The sequence below is a fragment of the Balaenoptera borealis genome (assembly GCF_965194805.1).
Source record: "Balaenoptera borealis genome assembly, chromosome: 7".
In the NCBI taxonomy this organism is placed as follows: domain Eukaryota; kingdom Metazoa; phylum Chordata; class Mammalia; order Artiodactyla; family Balaenopteridae; genus Balaenoptera; species Balaenoptera borealis.
The window spans coordinates 118,820,213-118,831,756 of record NC_138864.1 but is presented as its reverse complement, the minus strand read 5'-3'; the positions used below and the strand labels follow the sequence as shown (position 1 = coordinate 118,831,756).

General features: G+C 35.3%; 1 protein-coding gene across 1 annotated transcript in view; it reads left to right on the top strand.

Moving 5' to 3' along the window:
• Nucleotides 1–11,544, top strand: part of LOC309632695 (TRPM8 channel-associated factor 1) — an 88,029-nt gene continuing 76,485 nt past the window's right edge. The window contains exon 1 of the mRNA XM_082400465.1: nucleotides 1–122. The gene's annotated coding sequence lies outside the window, so the exon portion shown is untranslated. The remainder of the gene's footprint in view (nucleotides 123–11,544) is intronic.

Sequence of the window (11,544 nt, the reverse complement as noted above, 5' to 3'; positions counted from 1 at the left end):
TCAGTCAGCGGCCCAGTCCCTTTTCGCCTGAGGAGCTCCTGCCCTTTGGGAACCGCCGCCGCCCCCTCCTAGCCGGTGTTCTCTGCCCCCAACCCGCGCTGCAGGGAATAGCGGGGCTAAGGGTGAGTGTGGGCCCGCGATGGGTTCTGGACCGGAGAGGCCTGGCGGTGACACAGGCCACAGTCCGGAGCGCGGGTGGCCGGGCGGGGAGACGGGCGACGTGGGCGATGCGGATGGCCGGGACGTGCGTTTGTGTGGGGCCCGGGAGGCGTGAGGGCTGCCGTGGGGCCTCTGCGGTACCCAAGGGGAGGCAGCAGGTGGGTGCCACCGAGGCTTGCTTGCTGTTTACTTCTCGGCTCCTTGTCTGGTGTCTGCCTGCAGCTCCATCACTGTTCCCTTCTTGCTTCGTTGTCACTCACCCTTGCTGCTCTGGAGGCGCGGGACCCCCTGTTCTCTTGTGCTTTTTAGTGCTCCGAAGGGAGCCGTCGAGATTTCAGCTGAAAGGAACCGTGGAGGCGATGTCATTTCATCTCCCAGGGACTTGCTCTTGAATTCTTTGGGGGTGGCTTGCTTCTGCAGAGCCCGCAAGGTGCAAGTGCTTTCCTCCCCAAGTGCTCTACGCGCCCTCAGGCTCTGAGTGTGTCTGCGGTGGGGGGGGTGAGGGGCAAGGTGCGGTTGAGTGGGTGCGGGGAGTCGGGCGGACTCTTCAGTCCGCAGTGCCTTTGGCCTGAGGCAGTCAGGGTTGGATTGAACAGTTCCCAGGTAAACAGACCCGAGCTGGCCCCTGATTTGGCTCAACCTGAAATGGAGGGAGAAGGCCTTACGCATAGGAGAAAAAAATTTACGAATCAGATAATCATGGAAACTTCTTGGAGGAAGTGCAGGTCTAACTAGACATAAAAGACAGAGCATATGTCTAGCTGACCATCCATCCATCTATCCATCCTTCTGTACCCCAAAATATTTATTTGTGAATTGACTTCACTTCAATACTTTGCTTTCTTTTTTTCTTTGATTTTTTAAAAATTTATTAATGAAAGGTATATACGATAATAAAGTGAGTGCCTGACCATCTCCTAGGTCAAGAAATAGGACATAGCAGTACCCTAGAAGCCCCTTTGTATCCTAGGTCATGCCTATCCTTCTCCCTTCCCTGAGAGATAACATCTACCCTGATTTTTTGTATTAATCATGCCTTTGCTTTCCTTTATAATTTTACCATTTGTGTGTATGTTCCAAAAACATATATATGTGTTTGCTTTCCCTATTTTTTACTTTCGTATTAATGGCATTGTACCATATGTATTCTTAAGTTTTTGAGGTTCACACCAGTTGATGAGTCCTTCATTTTCACTGTTTATGGCTTGAGTCTACTATAATTCATTCATTCTACATTTGTTGGTTGTTGCTCCTTTGGGGTTTGGTTTATATTAGTTATCTATTGCTGTGTAACAAATTACCCCAACACTTAGCAGCTTTAAAACAAAACAGACAAACAAAAAGCCTATTATCTCACAGTTTCAGTGGGTCAAGAATCCAGGAGGAGCTTTGCTGGGAGTCTGACTCAGTGTCTTTCTCAGGCTCTAAGCAAGGTATTGGCTAGGGCTACAGTCATTTCAAGGCTGGGTGGAGGGAACCCCTTTAAGGCTCACTCACATGACTGTTGGCAGGCCTCTTGGTCTCACTGGCTTTGGTTGGACACATCACTTCTTTGTCATATGGGCCTCTGTATAGGATCAGCATGGCAGCTTGCTTCCACCAGAGTGAAGGCTTCCAGAGACGGAGAAAGACAAAAGCCAGAGACTTTTTGTAACCTAATCTCAAAAGTGACATCCCATCATTTTTGCCGTCTTCTGTTCATTAGAAGTGAGTCACTAGTTCAGTCCACACTCAAAGGGAGGGGGTTAAACAAGACCATGAATATCTGGAGGCAGCGATTATTGGGGGCCATTTTAAAGGCTGCCTACTACCGGGGATATTAACAAATAATGTCCTCTAACTATCTTGTACATGCCCTCTGGTTCACATGCACCCATTCACTCTGGTTCCTTGGAGTGTACACCTAGGTGTAGAATACTGGGTTTTAAGATTTGTGTATGTTCAACTTTCTTAGGTTATTGCTAAACTGTTTCCAAAGTGTTGAGCCAGTTTGCACTCTCTCCAGCAACAGATGGGAGTTCCTGTTTTTACATATACCTGTCACAATTTGGTATTATCAAACTTCATTTTTAGCCAGTCTAGCAGGCATGAAATAGCATTCAGTTTTGATTTTGATTAACATTTCTCTGGTAACTAATGAAACTGACCATATTTTCATATAATGATGAGCTATTTTCCTTTCTCTCTGAGAAATTCTGCTTCCTCTCATTCATTTTCATATTGGGTTGTTTGTATTTTTCTTATTGTCTATTGGAATGCTTTCTTTACATAATCTGGATGCTAATCAATCCCTAGTTAACCATATATGCTGCAAATATCTGCTTTCAGTTTGGTGCTTAGCTTTTCTTTCTCCTTATGTCTGCCTATCTCTGCCAATGAATTAAGTTTTGAATTTTAATTTCAATTTTACTATACTTTCCTCTAAAAGTTTTTAAAGTTTTGTACTTGGCAATGTCTTAATCCACCTGGAAGTTTCTGTTATACTGTTTACTCCATATGAATAATCAACTGTCCCAGCACCAGTGATCTGCATGAATCAAGTTTTTCATATATGCATGAATTTGTTTTAAGCTCCCTACTCTCTCTGATTATCTATTTGTCTAACTCTACATCAATACAAAATTGTTTTTAACTACTATAGTTTTATAATAAGTCTTTAAATCTGGTAGGAAAGATTCTCCCACCGCTTCATTCTAATTCAAGAGTTTTTTTTAGCAATTCTTGGACCTTTGATCTTCCATATAAATATTTAAATAAACTTGTCAAGTTCTTCAAAACAGGAAACAAACAAGCAAAGAAACAAATTTGCTGGAATTTTTATTGATACTGAATTAATTCTATGTTTCAATTTTGGGAGAAATGTTCTCTTCAAGGCGAATTTTTCCATCTAATAACTTGGTATATAATGCCATTTATTTAGCTTACCATTAATATTTTTTAATGTTTTGTAATGTTTTATAATATCTTTCATTGTTTTCCTTTTGCTCGTTTCTGTTGACTTTATTTCTAAGTACATTATATTCTTATTGCTATTGTAAATGTTTTCTTTTATAAAAATTACATTTTGTAGCTTATTGTTTGTTGCTGGTGTATAGAAATCCAATTGCCTTTTATATATTGATTATATATCAAACTTGATAACCTCCATTAATAATTCTAAATTACCTATAGAGTCAGATTTGCTAAAAAGGCAGTTATATCATCTGAAAATAATGACAGTTTTGTTTCTTCCTTTCTAATCCTTATACTTTTAATTTCTTTTTCCTGTCTTACTGCATTGGCTAGGAACCCCAGCATAATGTTAAATAAAAGTAGGGAGGGCTGTCTTATTTTATTCTTAAGATAATAGAGAAAAAGATTGCACTATATCAACTTTAAATATTGCATTCATGATGGTTATTTTGTAAATGCTTTGTCCCATGATAAGAAATTTCAGTTCTTCTTTTGGTAAGCACTTTTATTATGAGTAAATGTTTCATTGAATGCTTTTCCTATAGCTATTGATTTTCTCATATGATTTTTTTCTTTAAGTATGTTAATGTGGTGAAGTTTGTTTTATTCAAAGTAATATTAAATCAACTTTACATTCCTGGAATAAATTCTCTATGATAAATATCTAATAACTTTTAGATATAGATATAAGGATAAGCATTAAATATTTGTATCTATATATGTGAATTAAGATTGGCCTGTAAATATTCTTTATGGTACTAACTTTATCTGTCATTAATATCATTTCATAAAATAAGATGAGTAGTATTCTCACTGTTGCTATTCTCTGGAAGAATTTGTGCAAGATTGGAATTATCTGGTCAAATATTACTTCAAATCACCAGCAAAACACTCAGGGTTTAGAGTTTAGTTTGTCAGAGGATATTAAACTTGTTGGTCCAATTACTTTAAAGATTATAGGACTATTTAGGTTTTCTTATGGAATCAGTTTTCATAAATTGCATTTTCCAAGATATTTAACCAAAATTAATGGAACAAACTTGTTCACAATATTCTCTCATTATCTGTTTAAATATTTTCTATTATTATAGCCCCCTTTTCATTACTAATGTGTGTATATTTTCTTTCTCTTTTTGGTTTGATTAATTTTGCCAGAACTTGGACTACTTTGTTAGCTCTTTGACACACACACACACACACACACACACACACACAGTTTGTTTTCTTCATTATTATTTATTTTATTACTTCTTTCTGCTTTCTTAGAATTTTTCTGTTATTTCTCTTCTAAGCTCTTAAGGTATATGCTTAACTCATTAATTTTGAGCTATCATTCTTACATAAACTCTTCAGCCTATAAATTTGTGTCACTGCTCTTTAGCTTTATCTCACAAGATTTGATATGAATATTTTGCTGTCATACTTTAAATATTTATCATTTCTATTATGGTTTCTTGTTTGAGCCATGAAATTTTAAGAAATATGTATTTTAATTTCCAGTCACTCCATAAAGAATATTTTATTATCTTCTAATAAATGTTGCCTAGCTAATTTATAATTAATTCAGAGAATTATGATACCAATTCCTTTGGATTATTGAATCTAGCTTTATATCCTAGCACATTGTCAGTTTTATTTGTGTGCTTGAAAATAATGTGTAGTCTCTAATTATATAATGTCCTGTATATACCTTTAAAACAAGTGTGTGAATTATGCAATCCAGAGCTGCCATATCTTCACCAATTTTATCAGCTTAAATTATCAGTACAAAAATAGATACATTAAAATCTCTCACTATGATGGTGAATTTTAAAATTTCTCATTGTAGATCTGTTAATTTTTACTTTATATATTTTGAGGCAATGTTATTAGGGAATTGGAATAAATTGAAAATTTTATTGTAATGTAGGGATATAAAATATTATGGCTAAAATAAAATAAAATATTAATGCTTTTGTTTTGAATTCTTAATTTGTTCATATATCATCAAATCAAGAGTTTCTTGATTGGTGTTTACCTCATTTATCATTCTTTCATCCTTTCACTTTAAATCTTTCTAAATCTATGTTTTAAATATATATGTCGAATTTTGTCAAAAGCTTTTCTGCATCTATTGAGATGATCATATGGTTTTTATTCTTCAATTTGTAAATGTGGTGTATCACACTGATTGATTTGTGGATATTGAAAAATCATTGCATCCCTGGGATAAATCCCACTTGATCATGGTGTATTATCCTTTTAATGTATTCTTGGATTTGATCTGCTAGTATTTTGTTGAGGATTTTTACATCTATGTTCATCAGTGATATTGGCCTGTAATTTTTTTTTGTGGCACCTTTGTCTGGTTTTGGTATCAGGGTAATGGTGGCCTCATAGAATGAGTTTAGGAGTGTTCCTTCCTCTGTAATTTTTTGGAAGAGTTTCAGAAGGATAGGTGTTAACTCTTCTTTAAATGTTTGATAGAATTTGCCAAAAGCTTTTGACAAAATTCAACACCAATTTATGATGAAAACTCTCCAGAAAGTGGGCATAGAGGGAACATACCTCAACATAATAAAGCCCATATATGACAAACCTACAGCCAACATCATACTCAGCGATGAAAAGCTGAAAGCATTTCCTCTAAGATCAGAAACCAGGCAAGGATGTCCACCCTCACCACTTTTACTCAACATAGTTTTGGAAGTCCTAGCCACAGCAATTAGAGAAGAAAAAGAAATAAAAGGAATCCAAATTGGAAAAGAAGAAGTAAAACTGTCACTGTTTGCAGATGACATGATACTATACCTAGAAAATCCTAAAGAAGTTACCAGAAAACTACTAGAGCTCATCAATGAATTTGGTAAAGTAGCAGGATACAAAATTAATATACAGAAATCTGTTCCATTTCTATACACTAACAATGAAAGACCAGAAAGAGAAATTGAAGAAACAATCCCATTTACCATCTCATCAAAAAGAATAAAATACCTAGGGATAAACCTACCTAAGGAGGCAAGAGACCTGTACTCTAAAAACTATAAGACCCTGATGAAAGAAATTGAAGCTAACACAAACAGATGAAAAGATATACCATGTTCTTGGATTGGAAGAATCAATATTGTCAAAATGACTATATTACCCAAGGCAATCTACAGATTCAATGCAATCCCTATCAAATTACCAATGGCATTTTTCACAGAACTAGAACAAAAAATTTTTAATTTGAATGGAAACAGAAAAGACCCTGAATAGCCAAAGCAATCTTAAGAAAGAAAAACAGAGCTGGAAGAATCAGGCTCCCTGACTTCAGGCTACAATACAAAGCTACAGTCATCAAAACAGTGTGGTACTTCACAAAAACAGAAATATAGATCAATGGAACAGGATAGAAAGCCCAGAAATAAACCCATGCATCTATGGTCAATTAATCTATGACAAAGGAAGGAAGACTATACAATGGAGAAAAGACAGTCCCTTCAATAAATGGTGCCGGGAAAACTGGACAGCTACATGTGAAAGAATGAAATTAGAAAATTATCTAAGACCATACACAAAAATAAACTCAAAATGGATTAAAGACCTAAATTTAAGAGCAGATACTATAAAACTCTTAGTGGAAAATGTAGGCAGAACACTCTCTGACATAAATCACAGATCTTTTTCGATCTGTTTCCTAGAGTAATGGAAATAAAAACAAAAGTAAGCAAATGGGACCTAATAAAACTCAAAAGCTTTTACACAGCAAAAGAAACCATAAACAAAATGAAAAGACAATCCACAGAATGGGAGAAGATATTTGCAAACGATGCTACCGAAAAGAGATTAATCTCCAAAATTTACAGACAGCTCACACAGCTTAATACCAAAAAACAAACAACCCAATCAAAAAATGGGCAGAAGACCTAAATAGACATTTCTCCAAACAAGACATACAGATGGCCAACAGGCACGTGAAGATGCTCAACATCACTGATTATTAGAGAAATGAAAATCAAAACTACAATGAGATATCACCTCACACCAGTCAGAATGGCCATCATCAAAAAGTCTAGAAACAATAAATGCTGGAGAGGGTGTGGAGAAAAGAGAACCCTTCTACGCTGTTGGTGGGAATGTAAATTGGTATAGGCACTATGGAGAACAGTATGGAAATTCCTTAAAAAACTAAAAATAGGGCTTCCCTGGTGGCGCAGTGGTTGAGAATCTGCCTGCCAATGCAGGGGACACGGGTTCGAGCCCTGGTCTGGGAAGATCCCACACGCCACGGAGCAGCTAGGCCCGTGAGCCACAATTACTGAGCCTGCAGGTGTGGAGCCTGTGCTCTGCAACAAGAGAGGCCGTGATAATGAGAGGCCCGCGCACCGCGATGAGGAGTGGCCCCCGCTTGCCACAACTAGAGAAAGCCCTCGTGCAGAAACGAAGACTCAACATGGCCATAAATAAATAAATAAATAAATAAATAAATAAATAAACCCAAAAAGTTAAAAAAAAAAAAAAACTAAAAATACAGTACCATATGATCCAGTAATCTCACTCCTTTGCATATGTCCGGAGAAAACCATGGTTTGAAAGGATACATGCACCCCAGTGCTCATTGCAGCACTGTTCACAATAGCCAAGACATGGAAGCAACCTAAGTGTCCATCGACAGATGAATGGATGGAGAAGATGTAGTACACATATACAATTGAATATTACTCAGCCATTAAAAAGAATGAAATAATGCCATTTGCAGCAACATGGATGGACATGGAGATTATCATACTAAGTGAAGTAAGACAGAAAGACAAATATCTTGTGATATTGCTTATATGTGGAATCTAAAAAAAAAAGATACAAATGAAAATATTTACAAAACAGAACAGATTCACAGGAAACAAATTTATGGGGAAAGGTTGTGGGGAGGGATAGATTGGGAGTTTGGGATTGACATATACACACTACTGTTTTTTAAATAGATAAGCAACAAGGACCTACTGTATAGCACAGGGAACTCTGCTCAATATTCTGTAATAAGCTAAATGGGAGAAGAATTTGAAAAAGAATAGGTATATATATATGTATAACTGAATCACTTAGCTGTACACCTGAAACTAACACAACACTGTAAATCAACTATAGTCCAATGTAAAATAAAAATTTAAAAAATAAAGAAATAAAAACCACAATGAGATACCAATACATAAAAAAGCATATATGTCGTAAACGTATGTGTATTTTTTTAAATCCTAGGTTTTTAAAATTTTTGTTAGACAATTTATAACTTATCAATGAATAATTTAATCCAGTTATATTTACTGTGATTAGTAATACAATTGGATTTATTTTTACCATCTTATATTTGCTTTTAATTTTTTCTGCTTTATCTGTCTCTTTCATTCCTAACCACTCTTTCTTTTTTCTCTTTTATTCCCCATTTTACTCCTTCTCTTATTTGGAAGTTACATGTTCTAATGTTTTAGGTCAAATGTCTTAGCAGTAATTCTAGTAGATAGCACACTTAACTCATTGAAGTATAATTGAGAAATAAAACTTGCATATATCTAAGGTGTACAATGTGATGTTTAGATATATGTATACATTGTGAAATGATTACCACAATCAAGCTAATTAACATATTGATCACCTTGCATAGTTTACCGTTTTTTGGTGAGAACAATTGAGATATACTATCTTTGCAAATTTGAAGTATATAATACAATATTGTTAACTACAGTCATTGTGCTATACATTAGCGCTCCAGAACTTATTCAGCCTGCATATCTGAAACTTTGCAACCTTTGCTCAATATTTCCCCATTTCCAGCCTCTCGCCAACTCCTAGTAACGACCATGCTACTCTCTGCTTCTATAAGTTCAACTTCTTTAGATTCCACATATAAGTGAAGTTGTACAGTATTTGTCTTTCTCTTTCTGAATTATTTCAAAACTTAGCATAATGCCTCGAGGTTCATCCATATTGTCACAAATGGCAGGATTTCCTTCTTTTTAATGGCTAAATTCCATTGTGTATATATGCCACAATTTCTTTATTCATTAATCCATTTGTTAGTCACTTAGGTTGTTTCCATATCTTGGCTACTGTGAATAATGCTGCCATGAACATGGCAGTGCAGATATTATTTCCAGTTACTGATTTCATGTCCTTTGAATATATACCCAGAACTAGGATTGTTAGATAATATGGTAGTTCTAATTTTAATTTTTTGATGAATCTCTATACTGTTTTCTATAGTGACTGTACCAATTACATTCACATCAACAATGTGCAAGGGTTTCCTTTTCTCCACATCCTCACCAACACTTGTTATTTTTTCTCTTTTTGATATTAGCCCTTCTAACAGGTGTGAAGTGATATCTTGTGGTTTAGATTTGCATCTCCATGATGATTAGTGGATTTGAGTACTTTCCCATATACCTGTTGGCCATTTGAATATCTTCTTTTGCAAAATGTCTATTCAGGTCCTTTGCTTATTTTTAATTGGATTATTTGTTTTCTTGCTATTGAGTTGTTTGAGTTCCTCATATATTTTGGATATTATTAACTCCTTATTGGACATATGGTTTGTAAATATTTTCTCCCATTCTGTGGGTTGTCCCTTTACTCTGTTGTTTCCTTCCCTGTGCAGACACTTTAGTTTGATATAGCCCCACTTGTTTATTTTTGCTTTTATTGCCTGTGTTTTGGGGGTCATATCCAAAAATTTATTTCCCAGCCCAATGTTAAGCTTTTTTCCAATGTTTTCTTCTAGTAGCTCTACAGTTTCAGATCTTATGTTTAAGTATTTAATGCATTTTGAGTTGCTTTTTGTATATGGTATGAGGGAAGAATTCAATTTCGTTTTTCTGCATGTGGATATCCAGTTATTCCAACACCATTTATTGAAGGCACTATCCTTTCCCCATTGTGTGTGCTTTGCACATTTGTCAGAGATCAGTTGAATGTATGGTTACAAGATATAAAGTCAACTTACAAAAATCAGTTGTGTTTCTATACACTAACAGCAGTTTAGCAATTTCCTGAAAGGGAAATTTAAAAAAAGAATCCCATTTACAATAGCATCAAAAACAATAAATACTTAGGAACCAATTTAACCAAGAAGGTAAAAGACCTATACACTGAAAACTATAAAACATTGATGAAAGTAACTGAAGACACAAATTAAAAGATATTCTGTTCATGGATTGGAAGAAGTAATAATGTTGAATTGTCTCTGCAAATTTATACATAGAAAAGCTTAAGAAAAGAAGTTAGTCATCTGCAAACAGAGATATCTGCAAACAAAGACAATTTAACTTCTTTCTTTCCATTTTGGATGGCATTTTTTTTTCTTGCCTCATTGCTCTGGCTAGAACTTCCAATACTCTGTTGAAAAAAAGTTAAAGGGGGACCCCTTATCTTGTCCCTGATCCTAGAGGAGAAGCTTTCAACCTTCACTCTTGAGTGTGATGTTAACTGTAGGCTTGCCATATGTGGCCTTTATTATGTTGAGGTACATTCCTTCTATATCCAATTTGTTGACAATTTTTTGTCATGGAAGGGAGTTGTATTTTGTCAATTGCTTTTTCTGCATCTGCTGAGATGATTTTATCCTTCATTTTGTTAATGTGGTAGCACATTTATTGATTTGCAGGTGTTGAACCCTCCTTGCATCCCTGGAATAAATCCCACCTGATCATGGTGTATGATTCTTTTAATGTACTGTTGAATTCACTTTGGTAATATTTTGTTGAGGATTTTTGCATCTATATTCATCAGGGATGTTGGTCTGTAATTTCCTTTCTTATAGTCTCCTTGTCTGACTTTGGTGTCAGGGTATGGGTAAGGTTCAAACAATGCAATAAATTTAAAACCGTTTATCTTCATTAACCCCCACTTGCAGCTGTGCTATTGTTATTGTATATTTATTATGCTTTTATATCCCACAAGATGTATTTGTTTATTTAAATATCAATATTGATATTTGCCCAGCTCTTTACTCTTTCCAGTATTCTCAATTCCTTCCTATAGTTATGTACTCCCATCTGGGATCATTTTTCTTAATTTTGAAGTACTGCTTTTTATACTATAATGCTAGCAAATTCTCTCAGCTTTTGTTTATCTAAAATTGTCTTTATTTTGCCTTCATTTTTTGAGGGATATTTTTGTTGTGCATAGAGTTTTAGGTTGGCAGATTGTCTTCTTTTTTTTTTTTTTTTTTAACCAATACCACTGTGTTCTGGTTTCTATCATTTTCTTTTGAAAAGCCAGATGTATTATTGTTCCTCTAAAGGGAAAGTATCCTTTATTTCTCGCTGACTTTCAGATTTCCTCTCTGAATTTGTTTCTTAGCATTTGACTATAATGTGCCTAGGTGTAGTTCTCTTTGTATTTATTCTGCTTAGGGAATGAGGAGGGGTTTCTTTAAATTTGAGTTTTGATGTTTTTCATCTCTTGAGAATTTTCAGT